The sequence below is a fragment of the Entelurus aequoreus genome, linkage group LG01 (assembly GCF_033978785.1).
Source record: "Entelurus aequoreus isolate RoL-2023_Sb linkage group LG01, RoL_Eaeq_v1.1, whole genome shotgun sequence".
Classification (NCBI taxonomy): domain Eukaryota; kingdom Metazoa; phylum Chordata; class Actinopteri; order Syngnathiformes; family Syngnathidae; genus Entelurus; species Entelurus aequoreus.
Genome location: NC_084731.1, coordinates 53,993,291 through 54,010,072, shown reverse-complemented (window position 1 = coordinate 54,010,072; position 16,782 = coordinate 53,993,291). Strand labels below are relative to the sequence as shown.

The following is a 16,782-nucleotide window of genomic DNA, read 5'->3' as shown; positions in this document are numbered from 1 at the left end:
AAAAGGAATACAATGATTTGCAAATCATTTTCAACCCATATTCAGTTGAATATGCTACAAAGACAACATATTTGATGTTCAAACTAAAAAACGTTTTTTTTTTTTGCAAATAATCATTAACTTTTGAATTTGATGCCAGCAACATGTGACAAAGAAGTTGGGAAAAGTGGCAATAAATACTGATTTAAAGTCGAGGAATGCTCATCAAACACTTATTTGGAACATCCCACAGGTGAACAGGAAAATTGGGAACAAGTGGGTGCCATGATTGGGTATAAAAGTAGATTCCATGAAATGCTCAGTCATTCACAAACAAGGATGGGGCTAGGGTCATTACTTTGTCAACAAATGCGTGAGCAAATTGTTGAACAGTTTAAGAAAAACCTTTCTCAATCAGCTATTGCAAGGAATTTAGGGATTTCACCATCTACGGTCCGTAATATCATCAAAGAGTTCAGAGAATCTGGAGAAATCACTGCACGTAAGCAGCTAAGCCTGTGACCTTCGATCCCTCAGGCTGTACTGCATCAACAAGCGACATCAGTGTGTACAGGATATCACCACATGGGCTCAGGAACACTTCAAAAACCCACTGTCAGTAACTACAGTTGGTCGCTACATCTGTAAGTGCAAGTTAAAACTCTCCTATGCAAGGCGAAAACCGTTTATCAACAACACCCAGAAACGCTGTCGGCTTCGCTGGGCCTGAGCTCATCTAAGATGGACTGATACAAAGTGGAAAAGTGTTCTGTGGTCTGACGAGTCCACATTTCAAATAGTTTTTGGAAACTGTGGCCGTCGTGTCCTCCGGACCAAAGAGGAAAATAACTATCCGGATTGTTATAGGCGCAACGTTGAAAAGCCAGCATCTGTGATGGTATGGGGGTGTATTAGTGCCCAAGACATGGGTAACTTACACATCTGTGAAGGCGCCATTAATGCTGAAAGGTACATACAGGTTTTGGAGCAACATATGTTGCCATCCAAGCAACTTTACAGTGGACGCCCCTGCTTATTTCAGCAAGACAATGCCAAGCCACGTGTTACATCAACGTGGCTTCATAGTAAAAGAGTGCGAGTACTAGACTGGCCTGCCTGAAGTCCAGACCTGTCTCCCATTGAAAATGTGTGGCGCATTATGAAGCATAATATACCACAACAGAGACCCCCGGACTGTTGAACAACTTAAGCTGTACATCAAGCAAGAATGGGAAAGAATTCCACCTGAGAAGCTTAAAAAATGTGTCTCCTCAGTTCCCAAACGTTTACTGAGTGTTGTTAAAAGGAAAGGCCATGTAACACAGTGGTGAACATGCCCTTTCCCAACTACTTTGGCACGTGTTGCAGCCATGAAATTCTAAGTTAATTATTATTTGCAAAAAAAAATAAAGTTTATGAGTTTGAACATCAAATATCTTGTCTTTGTAGTGCATTCAATTGCATATGGGTTGAAAAGGATTTGCAAATCATTGTATTCCGTTTATATTTACATCTAACACAATTTCCCAACTCATATGGAAACGGGGTTTGTAGATATTTTGGCTGTCACTGTAGGCTGATGTTAGCTTCCCTGCTATGAATCACTGTCAAATGTACATCGTGTGGGGACATTTATTAACGCACTGCAGACTCACGGACACACACACACACACACACACACACACACACACACACACACACACACACACACACACACACACACACACACACACACACACGCACACGCACACATGCATAGAAACACCAATCAGAAGTGCATAGTGTGTTTACCATGAATTGATTAACGTTGAAAAACTTATTGGGGTGTTACCATTTAGTGGTCAATTGTACGGAATATGTACTGTACTGTGCAATCTACTAATACAAGTTTCAATCAATCAATCAATGAATGCCTACTGAGCCTATGGTGCTGTTAAGTTATTGTGGCTCAATTTACCTTAATTTCTTTTATTTTAATGTATTATTATTTAATATATATTATTGTTTTAGTTGCTTAAGAGATATTCCTGGCTCTGAATTTGCTCATTGCTATTTATATGTTTTTGTGCATTATTTGTTGCCGTCATCATTAAACGAACAGGTTACTCATCCGTTACTCCGTACTTGAGAAGTTTTTTCACAACATACTTTTTACTTTTACTGAAGTAAATATTTGGGTGACTACTCCTTACTTTTACTTGAGTAATACATCTCTAAAGTAACAGTACCCTTACTTGAGTACAATTTCTGGCTACTCTACCCACCTCTGCTTGTATCTGATAACTGGTAGTGCGTGTTAAAGTCTTGGATCTTATTCTTGCCGTTCAACTGACTCTTCAGGATCTGCCTCACTCTCTGTAGGTATTAGGGTATGGCTACGCGTCGAACTGCCTCCTCATGGTTGCCATTGGCCTGTGGGATACCCAAGGAGTGGCGGTCTTAGGTATGGGCAACGTGGGCGGTTGCCTATGGTGGAATCGTCCGGGAAGGGGGGGGGGGGGGGGGGGGGGGGGGCGACACAGGCGCTCACAGACAAGAAAAAAGTTTGATAACATGTGCTCCGATCGCTTTTCTAATGCCTCTTCGTGGAAGGGGGCAAGTCGCCTCGCTCTGTTACGTGATGTCTCACACAAGTACGTCGATTGGCTTTGGGGCTCTGCCTGTCACAGCTAAAAAGGCGCTCCTCACTGGAGGGAACAAAAGGCGACGGTGCAAAAGGAGAACTCAAAATGGGCACCGTGGAGAAAACAAAAACTAATATATCAAAATAGAACAAACTTGGGTCGGAGATGCAAGACGTGCTACCGTCGACGTATACACCAAGCTGGATGGCACCGGGAGTGGCCAGAATGACAAGGTGCAAGAAACACGAAGCATGGAAGCCGTCAGAAGTGGAGAGCCGAGGAGTGGAATCATTAAGTGCCATCCAGCTGCCAAGGTGCTGCTTAAATAGCATCAGGGTAAATTGGGAGCAGCTGTGCACGTCTCACAACTCCGCCCACAATGGGAACACAGGAACTCTAAGGGGAATGAGAAATGAAGTTAAGGTCAACAAGGTCAACTGCACCAACAAAGGAAAACTAAATACAAACCACAAGGTGGCAGCAGGTGGTGACACTGCCGTTTTTTTTTGCTAATGTCTGATTGGCCATATCCACTGTCACTCCAAAATAGTGTCTTGGCAGTGTTTTGCTAGTGCACAGTTTGTCCATTTTCTCTGCCGCTGTAAGTTGTTAGCATGTTGGGTGTTTGCTGTACCTGGGTCAAAGTGGCTGGATGGGTTTTAATACCAGGGGCTTTATAAATAATAGCGTTTAAATCTGGGTCTGTGTGGCTGCTTGCCTGCGGAACTTTGTGCATGACAGTGAACTTTCAGAAATATACAACACCAAATATATATATATATATATATATGTGTGTGTGTGTATATATATATATATATATATATATATATATATATATATATATATATATATATATATATATATATATATATATATATATATATATATATATATACATACATATTTTTTTTTTTTTTTTTAAAACAAAGCTTTCTGTTATTATTATTATTATTATTATTATTATTATCGATGTCAACATTTTGGCATTTTCTCATTATGCTTCTTACTGTTTTCCGAATTTGTTCCAGTGTTTTTTGTTTTTGTAGGGAACTTGTGGCCCATGACAAAAGAGTCATGGGCCACAAATGGCCCCTCTGCCACACTTTGGGCACCCCTGCTGTAGAATGTAGAAACTATGTTTTTTTGGCCAATATAGTCTTAGTACTGTAGTATATTTTGTCGTCCTATGTCACTTATAGGATGCGAGTCAGCTTATGTCGGTACCGGAAGTAGTAAAATCGGCTGTTCACCTGGCGGGTTTTTCCTTTGTAATCAAGAGGTGATAAATGTGGAAGTTCTTTAGCTGCCACCTTGTTTTATCATATATTACTGCCTTAGCACAAGTCAATGTGTACTTTTTTAAAATAGAAAATCAACACAAAATCAGTACTTTGCAGGAAATGTGCAAATCTAGTCATTTTGTTGCAACGTTCATAGATCTTCCGGTTTTGTTGTGTTTGGTCATACTGTCAGGTTTGTCACTGACAGTTTAGTTATGTTTTGGTTTTTCCTCTGTTTGTTTTTATTTCCTGTCAGCGCCCTTATTTTGGTTCAGTTTCCTGCTTGTCTCCCTGAGCGCTGTTTCCCCTCAGCTGCGGCTGATTGGCACCTGGCCACACCTGGTGTCAATCAGCCAGCTGCTATTTAGAACTGTTTTGCCCTCCAGTCAGTGCTGGAGTATTGTCGTTGTAGCTCTAGCTACTACCTGTATGCTGAATCCAGATAGCTGTTAGCCGTTTCCTGTATGCTGTGAACTGTCTTCTAGTTATAGCGGGGTTTGCGCCGTGGCCCGAGCGGTTCGACTACAGGTGGAGCACGTGGAAGACGCTCGGAACAACAAATCGAGGACATCTGTGCTCATCTACCAGACCTGGGATGCAAGCCTAGGCATTTGGTCGATACCAGCACAGGCGTGAGTAAGACTGAATCAAGTAATGCTGGTAATACTGGGCCTCGTAAACAGTATAGAGCTAAAATTCCAAATAACACAGCTGTTTCCAAACAACGAGCTACAAAGATGTTTCAAACTGTTAACCATGCACAAATATTATGGGACCAAAATTCAAAGCCCAAAGGAATATTTGGGGGTCACCTTAATATTAGAAGTGTTGTCTAAAAGACTGAACAAATCCAGCAGTTACTGTCAGATTAGAGTCTGACAGTAACTGCTGGATTACCTTTGTCTATCGGATTTAACAAAACCTCATGGAGCTGGATGCAATCCTACTTGGAGGGGAGGGAGCAGGTGGTAGAGGTAAACGGCACCGTGCCCCTCCCCCCCTCTTGGTGAGCTGTGGAGTCCCCCAAGGCAGTATATTGGGACCTTTACTGTTCCTAATATACATAAACGACTTGTCATTGGCATGCGACTGTGAATTGTTTTTGTTTGCGGATGTCAGGTTACTTCTAGACCTCCACCCCAGATCCCACCTCACTCCTACCCTCTTCTCCAAAGTGGGCTGGCTCAAGGTGGAGGACAGAGTTAAACAACTTGCACTGAGCCTAGTCTATAAAATCCACTACACCTCCCTGATACCGAAGTACATGTCAAACTACTTCCTTAACGTAAATGACCGCCATAACCACAACACCAGGGGGAGCTCCACTAACCACATTAAACCCAGATTCCGAACTAACAAAGGTCTTAACTCATTCTCTTTCTATGCCACATCAATGTGGAATGCGCTCCCAACAGGTATAAAAGAAAGGGTATCTCTATCCTCCTTCAAAACCGCAATAAAAGTTCACCTCCAGGCAGCTACAACCCTAAACTAACACCCTCCCCGGATTGCTAATAATCAAATGTAAACAATCAAATGCAGATACTTTTTCTAATGCAGATACTTTTTCTTATGCCCTCTGATCTCTCTCTCTCTCTCTCTCTCTCTCTCTCTCTCTCTCTCTCTCTCTCTCTCTCTCTCTCTCTCTCTCTCTCTCTCTCTGTCCACTACTTGCTGTCCATATCCTACCCCCCCCCCCCCCCCACACACAACCCTGATTGTAAATAATGTAAATAATTCAATGTGATTATCCTGTGTGATGACTGTATTATGATGTTAGTATATATCTGATAGTATATATCTGTATCATGAATCAATTTAAGTGGACCCCGACTTAAACAAGTTGAAAAACTTATTCGGGTGTTACCATTTAGTGGTCAATTGTACGGAATATGTACTTCACTGTGCAATCTACTAATAAAAGTCTCAATCAATCAATCAATCTCAATCGGAGACATGGTTAAACCCTACAACACCTTTTGCTCTAATTATTGTCCCGGGGTACAAGATTTACAGAAAAGACAGATCAAGTGGGAGAGGGGGAGGAGTTATGATTTATGTAAGGGAAAACATTCAAAGTGAACAAATAACCCTCCCAGTAGATCATCTTGAGTGTGTTGGAATTAAAATCACATTGTCCTCAGAAATGTATTTCAAGGTAATTGTAGCATACCGACCGCCCACAGCTTAAGACATTTTTCTCAGTTCATTTTCAGACATCCTCAAACAGCACAGTATGAAAGAATTGATCGTTATGGGGACTTTAATCTGGACTCGTTAAATAAATCGCGTAGAAAGAAACTTAAGGATATTATAAACAGCTTCTACATGACACAAATGATAAGCAGCCCTACTAGAATTACACATTCCTCCCGAACCTTGCTGGATTTGGTATTTACTAATAAACCTGATCGCATAAAAAAAACTTACAATTTACTAACAGGCTTATCAGACCATAACATCACATTGATAACACGGAAGTTGTCAAAATTTAGGCATCACAGCCAAAAGGTACACAAAAGCGCTTGCCCTAGATCCCTAAAAAGACCAACACTTACTAGAGAATGAACTTAAAACTGTCCCATTGAGTGACATAAATTGGATAAGCACCGAACATGCCTGTGATGACCTAATGACAAAAATCAAAGAGATTATCTGTAAATACACTAAAACAAAACCCAGAATGAAATGTGCTGAAATAAAAATACCTTAGATTAATGAAACAATTTGGATTCTAATGAAAAATCGGGACTCAGCTCTCAAAAGAGCAATTAAAACAGGTCTAAATACGGATCGTATGATTTTTAAAAGTTTGAGGAACAAAGTTACAATGCTGCTGTGGAAGGCTAGGGCTGACTTTCACTTAGAATTAATCAAAGCTGCAAAAGGGAACATTAGACAGTTATGGACAACCATTGACAAACTCACTGGAAGAGTGCAAACAAGAAACAACACTATAATATTAAATACCAATGCCACTACTGTCACAGAGTCTGGACATAAGTAATCATTTTAATGAACATTTCATCCAGTCTGTACAAACCCTGAATAAAAAATTCCCTCAAAATCAGTGCAAAGAATTGCCATTCATGCAGGATGGACTAAGTTTAGAATTAACAAATGAAACAAAGGTAAACAAAATCCTCTCTGCATTTTCAAACTCACGATCTAGAGATATATACGGTTTGGACACTTTCTTCCTAAAAACGTATAAAGATAGTCTTACTGCTCCTATAACAACATTGATAAATAAATCAATAACAGAAAACACTTTCCCTACCACGTTGAAAACTGCCACTATCATCCCAATCCATAAAGCAGGAAATAAACAAGACATCAACAACTACAGACCAATTAGCCTTCTCCCCGTTATATCCAAAGCAATAGAAAAAGTGATCGTTGAGCAACTCACAGAACATTTGGACTATAAAGACCTCCTACATCCCATGCATTTTGGGTTTCTGGCAAATCACTCGACCGAAACTGCATTTTGCCTTCTACTAGAAATAATCAAACAAAACCTTGACAATGGAGGTGTAGTTGGAGCAATATTCTTAGACCTCTGCAAGGCATTCGATACAGTCAGTCACCCCACATTACTTACACAATTAACAACTTTTAAACTGTCGACAGATACTCTGGTCGGACCCAATGTGTCCGTATTGATAACACAACATTCAGTTTCACTGCTACTGATATTGGCCTGCCACAAGGCTCTAATATCGGCCCTCTTCTTTTCTCCATGTATATAAAAGACCTGCCATCTGTATGTGAGGATGTAAATATCCAGATGTATGCAGATGACACGGTTATTTATACTTGGGGAAAGGACGCTGAAACGGTTGCCAGAAAACTTACAGCAACCATGGAGAAGGTGGCAAGATGGCTACATGACTCTTGTCTTACATTAAACATTAAAGGCCTACTGAAACCCACTACTACCGACCACGCAGTCTGATAGTTTATATATCAATGATGAAATCTTAACATTGCAACACATGCCAATACGGCCGGGTTAACTTATAAAGTGCAATTTTAAATTTCCCGCTAAACTTCCGGTTGAAAACGCCTTTGGATGATGACGTATGCGCGTGACGTAGCCAGTGAAACAGAAGTATCCGTACCCCATTGAAACCAATACAAAATAGCTCTGTTTTCATCTCATTATTCCACAGTATTCTGGACATCTGTGTTGGTGAATCTGTTGCAATTTGTTCATTGCATTATGGAGAAAGAAGCTGAGCAAGCAAAGAAGAAAGTTGTCGGTGCAAAGCGGAGTATTTTGCGAGGGAAGTCAGCAACACAACACAGCCGGTGTTTCATTGTTTACATTCTCGAAAGATGCAGTCAAGATCGAAGAACTCGGACAACAGAGACTCTTACCATGAGGACTTTGACTTCGATACATAGACACCTGTAGAGAACTGGGACAACACAGACTCTTACCAGGATTACTTTGATTTGGATACACAGACGCAGACGCGGTACCGTGAGTACGCAGCTGCGCTTCCAAACATTTGATCGCTTGCCCGTACGTGCGTGTCACATACGTAACTTTGGGTAAATATATAAGCTTTATGAACCTTGGGTTAGGTGAACGGTCCTTTGGGCTGAGTGATTGTGTGTGTTGTGCAGGTGTTTGAATTGTATTGGCGGGTTATAATGGCAAGATGGTGTCGCGACTAGTCGCAGAGGCTCAAAGCTCTCCCGTTCGGTGCTTTTTTATGTTATTTATGTACGTCTTTGTTATTTTACTTTTTACATTCTGTCGGGGAAACAACGTCTACACCATGCAGGATCTCATAGAAGTCGGATCTCCCGGAGAAAACGCCGTCACGGCCGAGTTTATCTGTGTAAACAACATCCCGGAAGAAATTGCGAGACAACCCGGATCTCCATGGTACATTATACCCGGAACAAAGCGCCGCAGGCGGCGTAGAGAACGTAAACAGAAACGAGGCTGCAGAGCTGGTCTGCTGGAGAGGCTAAGACAACGACCGAACAAACCACCACTGCCGAGTATATTTCTCACAAATGCAAGATCACTTGCAAACAAGATGGACGAACTGAGGCTACAGGTAGCAACGAACACCACCGTGAGGAATAGCTGCGTGCTAATAGTCACAGAAACCTGGCTCCATTCATCCATCCCGGACCTAGCTATCGAGCTAACAGGCTACACTCTACACCGCCTGGACAGGACAAAAGAGGCTACAGGGAAATCGCGGGGAGGAGGACTATTAATATTCACAAAGGACACATGGGGAACACACACAAGCATTGTGAGTAGCCACTGTTCCCCTAATCTAGAATATCTGACTATTAAATGTCGGCCCTTTTACCTGCCGAGGGAATACAATGCTGTGTTGCTAACCGCAGTGTACATAGCGCCAGATGCAAACGCTAGCACGGCGCTAGGTCAGCTGCATGATACAATCAACCAGCAACAAAGCATGTATCCGGAGGCTGCTCATATCATCGCAGGAGACTTTAACCATGCTAACCTGAAGGTAGTGCTCCCCAAACTACACCAGCATGTAAAATGTGCCACAAGAGGCAAAAACACACTGGACAAGGTTTACTCCAATATTAAGCTGGGCTACAGAGCTAAACCTTTAGCACACATGGGCCAGTCAGACCACACATCCCTGCTACTCATCCCAGCATACACCCCCACCCGGATAAGTGCTCCCACCACAACAAAGTCCATCAAAACCTGGCCTGAAGGTGCCACTGAAAAGCTGCAAGACTGCTTTGACACCACTGCGTGGGAGGTCTTTGAAGACGAGGACCTGGAGAAATACACATCAGTAGTACTGGGCTACATAAAACACTGCACAGACTCTGTTACTGTGGATAAGCGCGTCCGAGTCTATTCCAACACAAAGCCGTGGATGACGAGAGAGGTGCAGAGGCTGCTGAGGGAGAGGGACACCGCGTTCAGATCTGGCGACGGGGAGCTCTACAGCACTGCCAGAGCCAGCCTGAAGCGTGGTATCAGGGAGGCTAAGGGGGACTACAAAACAAAGATTGAGGACTGCTTCCAAAGCAACGACTCCAGGAGGGTATGGCAGGGGGTCCAGCACATGACCAACTACAGGCCCAGCAACCCCCCGGCCGGCAGGGGAGACCCCCGGCTGGCAGAGGAGCTGAACTCCTTCTACGCCCGCTTTGAGGTAACACCATCGGAAGCAGTCACACCTCACTCAGGAGCAACACCTCACCCAACAGCCACACCTCAATCAGCAGTCACACCTCACTCGACAGACCACAGCAGCCTCACCCTTTCAGTGACGGAGCACGAGGTCAGACGCACACTGAAAGCCGTGAACCCGAGGAAGGCTGCGGGACCGGACGGCGTCTCCGGATGGGTGCTGAGAGACTGCGCTGATCAGCTGGCTGGTGTCCTCACCGACATCTTCAACCGGTCCCTGTCCCAGGCCACCGTCCCATCCTGCCTGAAAACCTCCACCATCATCCCGGTCCCCAAAAAGAAAAACACTGTCAGCTGTCTGAACGACTACCGGCCAGTGGCACTCACTTCTATCACAATGAAGTGTTTCGAGAAACTGGTCCGGACCCACATCCTCTCATCCCTACCGCCCGCATTGGACCCCCATCAGTTTGCCTACTGAGCCAACAGGTCTACGGAGGACGCCATCGCTACGGCTCTCCACTCCGCCATGTCCCACATGGAGGGGGGGGGGGGCTATGTACGGCTGCTCTTTGTAGACTTCAGCTCTGCATTTAATACCATTTTACCTGACAGACACACACTCAGCACACTGGGAACCAGCATTACTCCTCTCTAGTCAGTTCACTAGTCACTTTACACTTTTTACTGTCTCGTTTTTTTACATTGCCTCTTAGAGTGGTCCTAGGCCATATTGCATATTGTGTATATTGTGTTGTTTTTTATATTGTGTGGTTTCTTCTTTTTAAAAAAAAATGCAAAGCACCTTAGGGAAGCAACCTAAATTTTGTTGGACCTGTACCTGTACATGCACAATGACAATAAAGATCATTCATTCATTCATTCATTCATTCATTCATTATATGGACGGGAGATAGGAGCTAGGAGCTAGCATAAAGGTGTTTGTTATGCGGGATTAATTTGTGGCATATTAAATATAAGCCTGGTTGTGTTGTGGCTAATAGAGTATATATATGTCTTGTGTTTATTTACTGTTGTAGTCATTCCCAGCTGAATATCAGGTCTCACCCGCCTCTCACAGCATCTTCCCTATCTGAATCGCTTCCACTCTCCACTAGTCCTTCACTTGCACTTTCCTCATCCACAAATCTTTCATCCTCGCTCAAATTAATGGGGAAATCGTCGCTTTCTCGGTCCGAATCGCTCTCACTTCTGGCCGCCATCACTGTAAACAATAGGGAACTTTGCGGAAATGTTCAACTGACTACGTCACGCTACTTCCGGTAGGGGCAAGGCTTTTTTTTGTCAGATACCAAAAGTTGCGATCTTTATCGTCGTTGTTCTCTACTAAATCCTTTCAGCAAAAATATGGCAATATCGCGGAATGATCAAGTATGACACATAGAATAGATCTGCTATCCCCGTTTAAATAAAAAAAAATCATTTCGGTAGGCCTTTAAGAAAACGGCAACAATGTATTTTGTAAACAAATATAAAATGTCATCCTTTCCAAATATAACAGTTAATAAAGAAATAATACAAAATGTTGGTGAATATCGTTACCTATGTGTCATTTTAGACCCAACATTTGGCTTTAAAAAACATATCAAACAGATGTGCCAGAGTCTTAAATACAACATAAAAACGTTCAAATGTATCAGAAATTCATTAACACTGGAGGCAGCTCAAACTTATTTTAATGCAATGATTATGTCTCGTTTTTATTATTGTATAACATGTTGGTCGCAGGCAAGCAAAATGGCACTGAGGCCATTGGAAACTTTGAACAAACAATCGTTGACCGAAAACCACAACACCACCATCACTGTTTAGTTCTCCAAAAATATAGACTGTTAAATTTAGCTAACATTCAAAGATTAGCATCAATACGAATGGCCCATCGAATCCTAAATAACACTGCACCAGCGCCACTTAAGGACTTTGTCCAGTTTACATCTGCTGTGACAACTAGAAACACACGAGCCTCCACCAAAGGGGCAGTGTAGCGTACCCAGATTTAAAACATATTTTGCACATTCAGCCTTTTCATATAAAGCCATAAAGGAATGGAACGACCTCACAACAAACTTGAAAAGTCTAACAGATTACTCTTCATTCACAATTGAAGTTATAAAGTGGCTTTGGAGCAATCAAAGCTGCTCACACGGTCACTAAGTTGGGCACCTTGTTTGACATGTCAACTTAATTTGTATTATATTTATCCATGAGAGCATTTTTGCTGTAAATTGGGAGGTGTGTCTGTTAAAATCATGGTTGTTTTTACAAATGATGACAGATGTGAACAAGAGCATGTATTGTCTTTGTGTGATGATGTAAATGAGGTGTGGTTGTATTGTATATTAAGTATGTGACTATTAAAGGGCATTTTATGACTTTTTTCTAATACTTGTGTATGATTTTATTGTCATAATTTTATTGCATGATTTTTGTATCCCTTTAATTTAGGTAGCCAGGGACTGCAGATGGAAATTAGCTATTTAGCTATAATCTGGTACAGAACATATCTGTCTTTGAGCTTAATTTTTCTGTGCATTGTCCCTTCAAATAAAGACTAAACTAAACTAAACTAAACTAAACTAAACTAAACTAAACTAAACTAAACTAGTTCCTCCTTTCCTGTTTTCCTGGTATCCTGTTTCCTGTCTCCTAGTTCCTGGTTTGTGTTTTACCTTCATTTTGGACATTAAATTATGTTTTCCTGCACCAAGCCTGCCATCTCTGCATCTTGGGGTTCGTCATCACCAAAATTTGACACATACAGAGTCATACGGAGAGAAACTACAGCAGCCGAGCAAATCCTGGCTGTCCATTATTGACCTGCTCCATCTTTTTTCCTGTTGCCATTTGGTGCATGAAGCCAAGAGCAGGAACATGTCCAACTAATGCACTAATCCAATTAAAGCAGAGAAAATCAGCAGTAGGCAACGGCTGACACACTATACTTCTGAGGTCGAGTACGCCGCTGCAATGCTCTAGTGAATTTTCCCACTTGAGGTGAGGAAGTAGTGAAAGTTCCAGAGCAGATACCGCAAGTTTTCAGAAACTTTACGGTCAAATGAAGTCCAAATAGTTGGTGAGGGTGTATTAATTGTTTTATGGTGAAAATGAGTAATTAGAGATAAAACGTTGGCATTGGAGGCCCAATCGCTCAGCGTCTCCCCATCCGGTGTTGTGTGGGAGTATCCCCAGTCGGTGTGCTGGCAGTTAAAATCCCCGGCGTAGATGGCGGGTGCCGGGGTATTTGGGAGGGCCGATGTGGACAGTACAGATGGTGGGGGCTTGTACACGTTCACAACCGTTGTTGTCTGTATCCTCGTGGACATCCACTCGAGACTAGCGCCTGGAGGGGATTGGCCTGTGGCTGTCCAGCTGAGGTCAGACCTGACAAAGGTGGCCATCCCGTGCTGCCTGCTGAGGATGGAGCCGGCGAGGTGGAACCCGGGCAACCTGAGAAAGTCTGCTTTTCCACAGTGCGTCTCCTGAAGGAGGACGGCCGCGACTTCCTGGGAGTCGGCGAGGTGGCGTATGATGTCCAGTTTGGCGGTGGTGAGGCCCTCGACATTTAGCTGGAGCACTGTCAGGCCCTGGCGCTCGATGGTCGGGATGGCTGCCCGCCCTGACATGAGCTTGCGTCCCCCCGGCCTCTTGCGCCCTGATCTGACAGCTTGACGATTGGATGGCGACATTCGTTTCATGAGCTGGTCTTGCACCATATCTCATTACTTGCAGGGGAGGCCGCGTGGAGGCTGTCGTCTTCTCCCCCGAAGAGCCACCAAGCTTCTACTCCTCCAGATGGAACACCTTCACCAACCCAGACCTCGCCTTTGCTGTGTTCCACAGTAATGACCCGATGCCAGAGAGAAGGGTCATTGACAGGTTCCCCCAATCACACCCCCGACCATCTGTCATCAGAATACCATCACTGGTGCAGCCGGTCGCAAAGCCTGTCAAAAGATGGAATTTCCGGAAGGCCAACTGGCATGCTTTTTCTGTTGACACAGAGAGAAGATCTGTCACCCTCCCGGACCCAGACACTCCTAATGTGGATGCTGCATATGCAGCCTACTGTGAAGTGCTGACAGGGGCAGCGAAGAAAACCATACCACGAGGCTACAATGCAAACTACATCCCGGGTTGGAACAAGGAGTGCAACCACCTCCTGCGAGCCCACCAGCAGGCTAGCTCAAGAGCTGAAGTGGATGCGACAGCAACAGCACTGCTTGAGAAGCTGGACGCCACTCGCAGGGCTAGATGGACAGAGGTCGTCGAGTCGATTGACTTTACCCACTCCAGCCGTAAAGCGTGGCAGACCATAAACCAGCTCTCAGGAAGAAGTACACCGCCTCCCAAGTGCCCTGTGACAGCAAACTCCATCGCAGCCCAACTCCTGAAAAATGGCCGCTTCCCAGACGCAGACAAAGAGTTTGCCCGCTCAACATCCCATGAGGTATCCAGTCTCTCTAGGACGGCCAGTGTTAATGCCAACAAGTCAGGAGATTTCACACCAGCTGAGCTCAAGGACGCTATGGCCAAACTCAAACAAGGCAAGGCACCAGGCTCCGACAACATCCACCCAGAGTTTGTGATCCACCAGAGCGAAATAACATCTGCCTGGCTGCGTGCATTCTTCTCTGCGTGCCTCCGGAGGTCCAAGCTCCCAAGGGCATGGCGACGGGCCGCTGTCATAGCCCTCTTGAAACCCAACAAACCTGCGGATGACCCCAAGTCCTACAGACCAATCTCGTTGCTGTGCGTCCCTTTTAAAATCCTGGAGAGGATGATACACAGCCGAATTGAGCCAGTAGTTGACTCACAACTTCCAAGGGAACAGGCTGGCTTCCGTAGGGGCAGGTCTACAGTGGACCAGGTAACCCTTCTCACACAAGATCTCGAGGACAGCTTCCAGGCCAAAACCAAAGCTGGGGTGGTACTACTGGACCTGACTGCTGCTTACGATACCGTCTGGCACCGCAGACTCCACCTGAAGCTGCTGAGAACAATCCCGGACCGTCATATGGTCAACTTCATCATGGAGATGCTGTCAAACCGCAGCTTCATTCTCCAGACCAGTGATGGCCAGCGCAGCAGGCTCAGGAGGCTGAGAAACGGGGTCCCACAAGGGTCTGTCCTCTCACCGATGCTCTTCAACATCTACATCTTTGACCTACCGGTGACGACATCTAGAAGGTATGGATACGCGGATGACCTAGCCATCATGCTACACCGGCCCACATGGAAGGCGGTTGAAGAGGGTCTCAATCAGGACATGGAAGTCCTGGCTGCCTACCTTCGAAGCTGGCGACTGCAGCTCAGTAAGGGAAAGACTATATCAGCAGCATTCCACCTCTGCAACAGGGAAGCAAGAAGGGAGCTGGAGATCTTAGTGGACAACAAACCCCTGGAGTTCCAGCAGGCCCCAAAGTACCTGGGCGTACGCTTGGACAGGACACTGTCCTACAAACAACATTTGGATGAAGTGAGGGCTAAAGTAACAGCAAGGGTCTCACTCATCCGGCGCCTAGCTGGTACAACCTGGGGGGCCTCGGCCAAGGTACTACGTATCTCCACACAAGCCCTCGTATTCTCTGCAGCTGAGTACTGTGCCCCAACCTGGTGTAGAAGCCCACATGCCAAGAAGGTCAATACGGCCATCAACAATGCCCTCCGGATCATAAGTGGCTGCCTGAAACCCACCCCCGTATTCTACCTGCCAGTCCTAGCAGGGATAGCGCCAGCCGGCCTACGGCGAGAGGCCGCTACCCTCGCCCTGGCAAGGAAAGCCCAGGAACACAGCTGGCACCTCCTCCATGAAACCACCACCATGGCAACACCTCCAAGCAGACTCAAGTCCCGCCACCCATACAATCAGGCCGCACAAGAGATTATTATTATTAATATTATTATTATTGTGTGAATGTCCAAGCATTCTCACATTTAAGATTATACACCAAAACATCATCTATTTATTATTATTATTATTGTGTGAATGTCCAAACACTCACATTTAAGTTTCTACACCTAACATTATCTATTTGTTGTTCTTCTTCTTATTATTATTGTGTGAATGTCCAAGCATTCTCACATGGAATATTCTACACCAAAACATCATCTATTTATTATTATTATTGTGTGAATGTCCAGGTGTTCTCACATGTAAGATTCTACACCAAAACATATTATATTTATTATTTCTATTATTATTATTATTGTGTGAATGTCCAAGAATTTTCACATTCAGGATTACACACCAAAATTCATCTATTATTATTATTATTATTATTGTGTGACTGCCCAAGCATTTTCACATTTAAGATCCTAAACTAAAATTAATCTATGTATTATTATTATTTGTATTATTATTATTATTGTGTGACTGCCCAAGCATTTTCACATTTAAGATCCTAAACTAAAATTAATCTATGTATTATTATTATTTGTATTATTGTGTGACTGCCCAATAATTCTCACATTTAAGATTATACACTAAAATGTATGTATTATTATTAGTATCATTATTATGTGAATGTCCAAGCATTCACACATTTAGAATTCTACACCAAAATTAATCTATGTATTATTATAATCATCATTATTGTTATTATTATTATATTATTGTTATTATTATGTGAATGTCCAAGCATTCCCACATTCAAGATTCTACACCAAAATACATCTATTTATTATTATTATTATTATTATTATTGTGTGAATGTCCCAGCATTTA

The 16,782-nt window shown here is 43.6% G+C and overlaps 1 protein-coding gene across 2 annotated transcripts in view; it reads right to left on the bottom strand.

Annotated features, from left to right (window-relative positions):
* Positions 1-2,884, bottom strand: part of LOC133654309 (copine-8-like) — a 92,599-nt gene extending 89,715 nt beyond the window's left edge. The window contains exon 1 of one of the 2 annotated variants that reach the window (XM_062054606.1): positions 2,758-2,884. The gene's annotated coding sequence lies outside the window, so the exon portion shown is untranslated. Of the gene's footprint in view, positions 1-2,243; positions 2,387-2,757 lie in introns of those variants that run through there. The other variant, XM_062054615.1, reaches the window with a different exon arrangement.
* Positions 2,885-16,782: the final 13,898 nt, after the last annotated feature.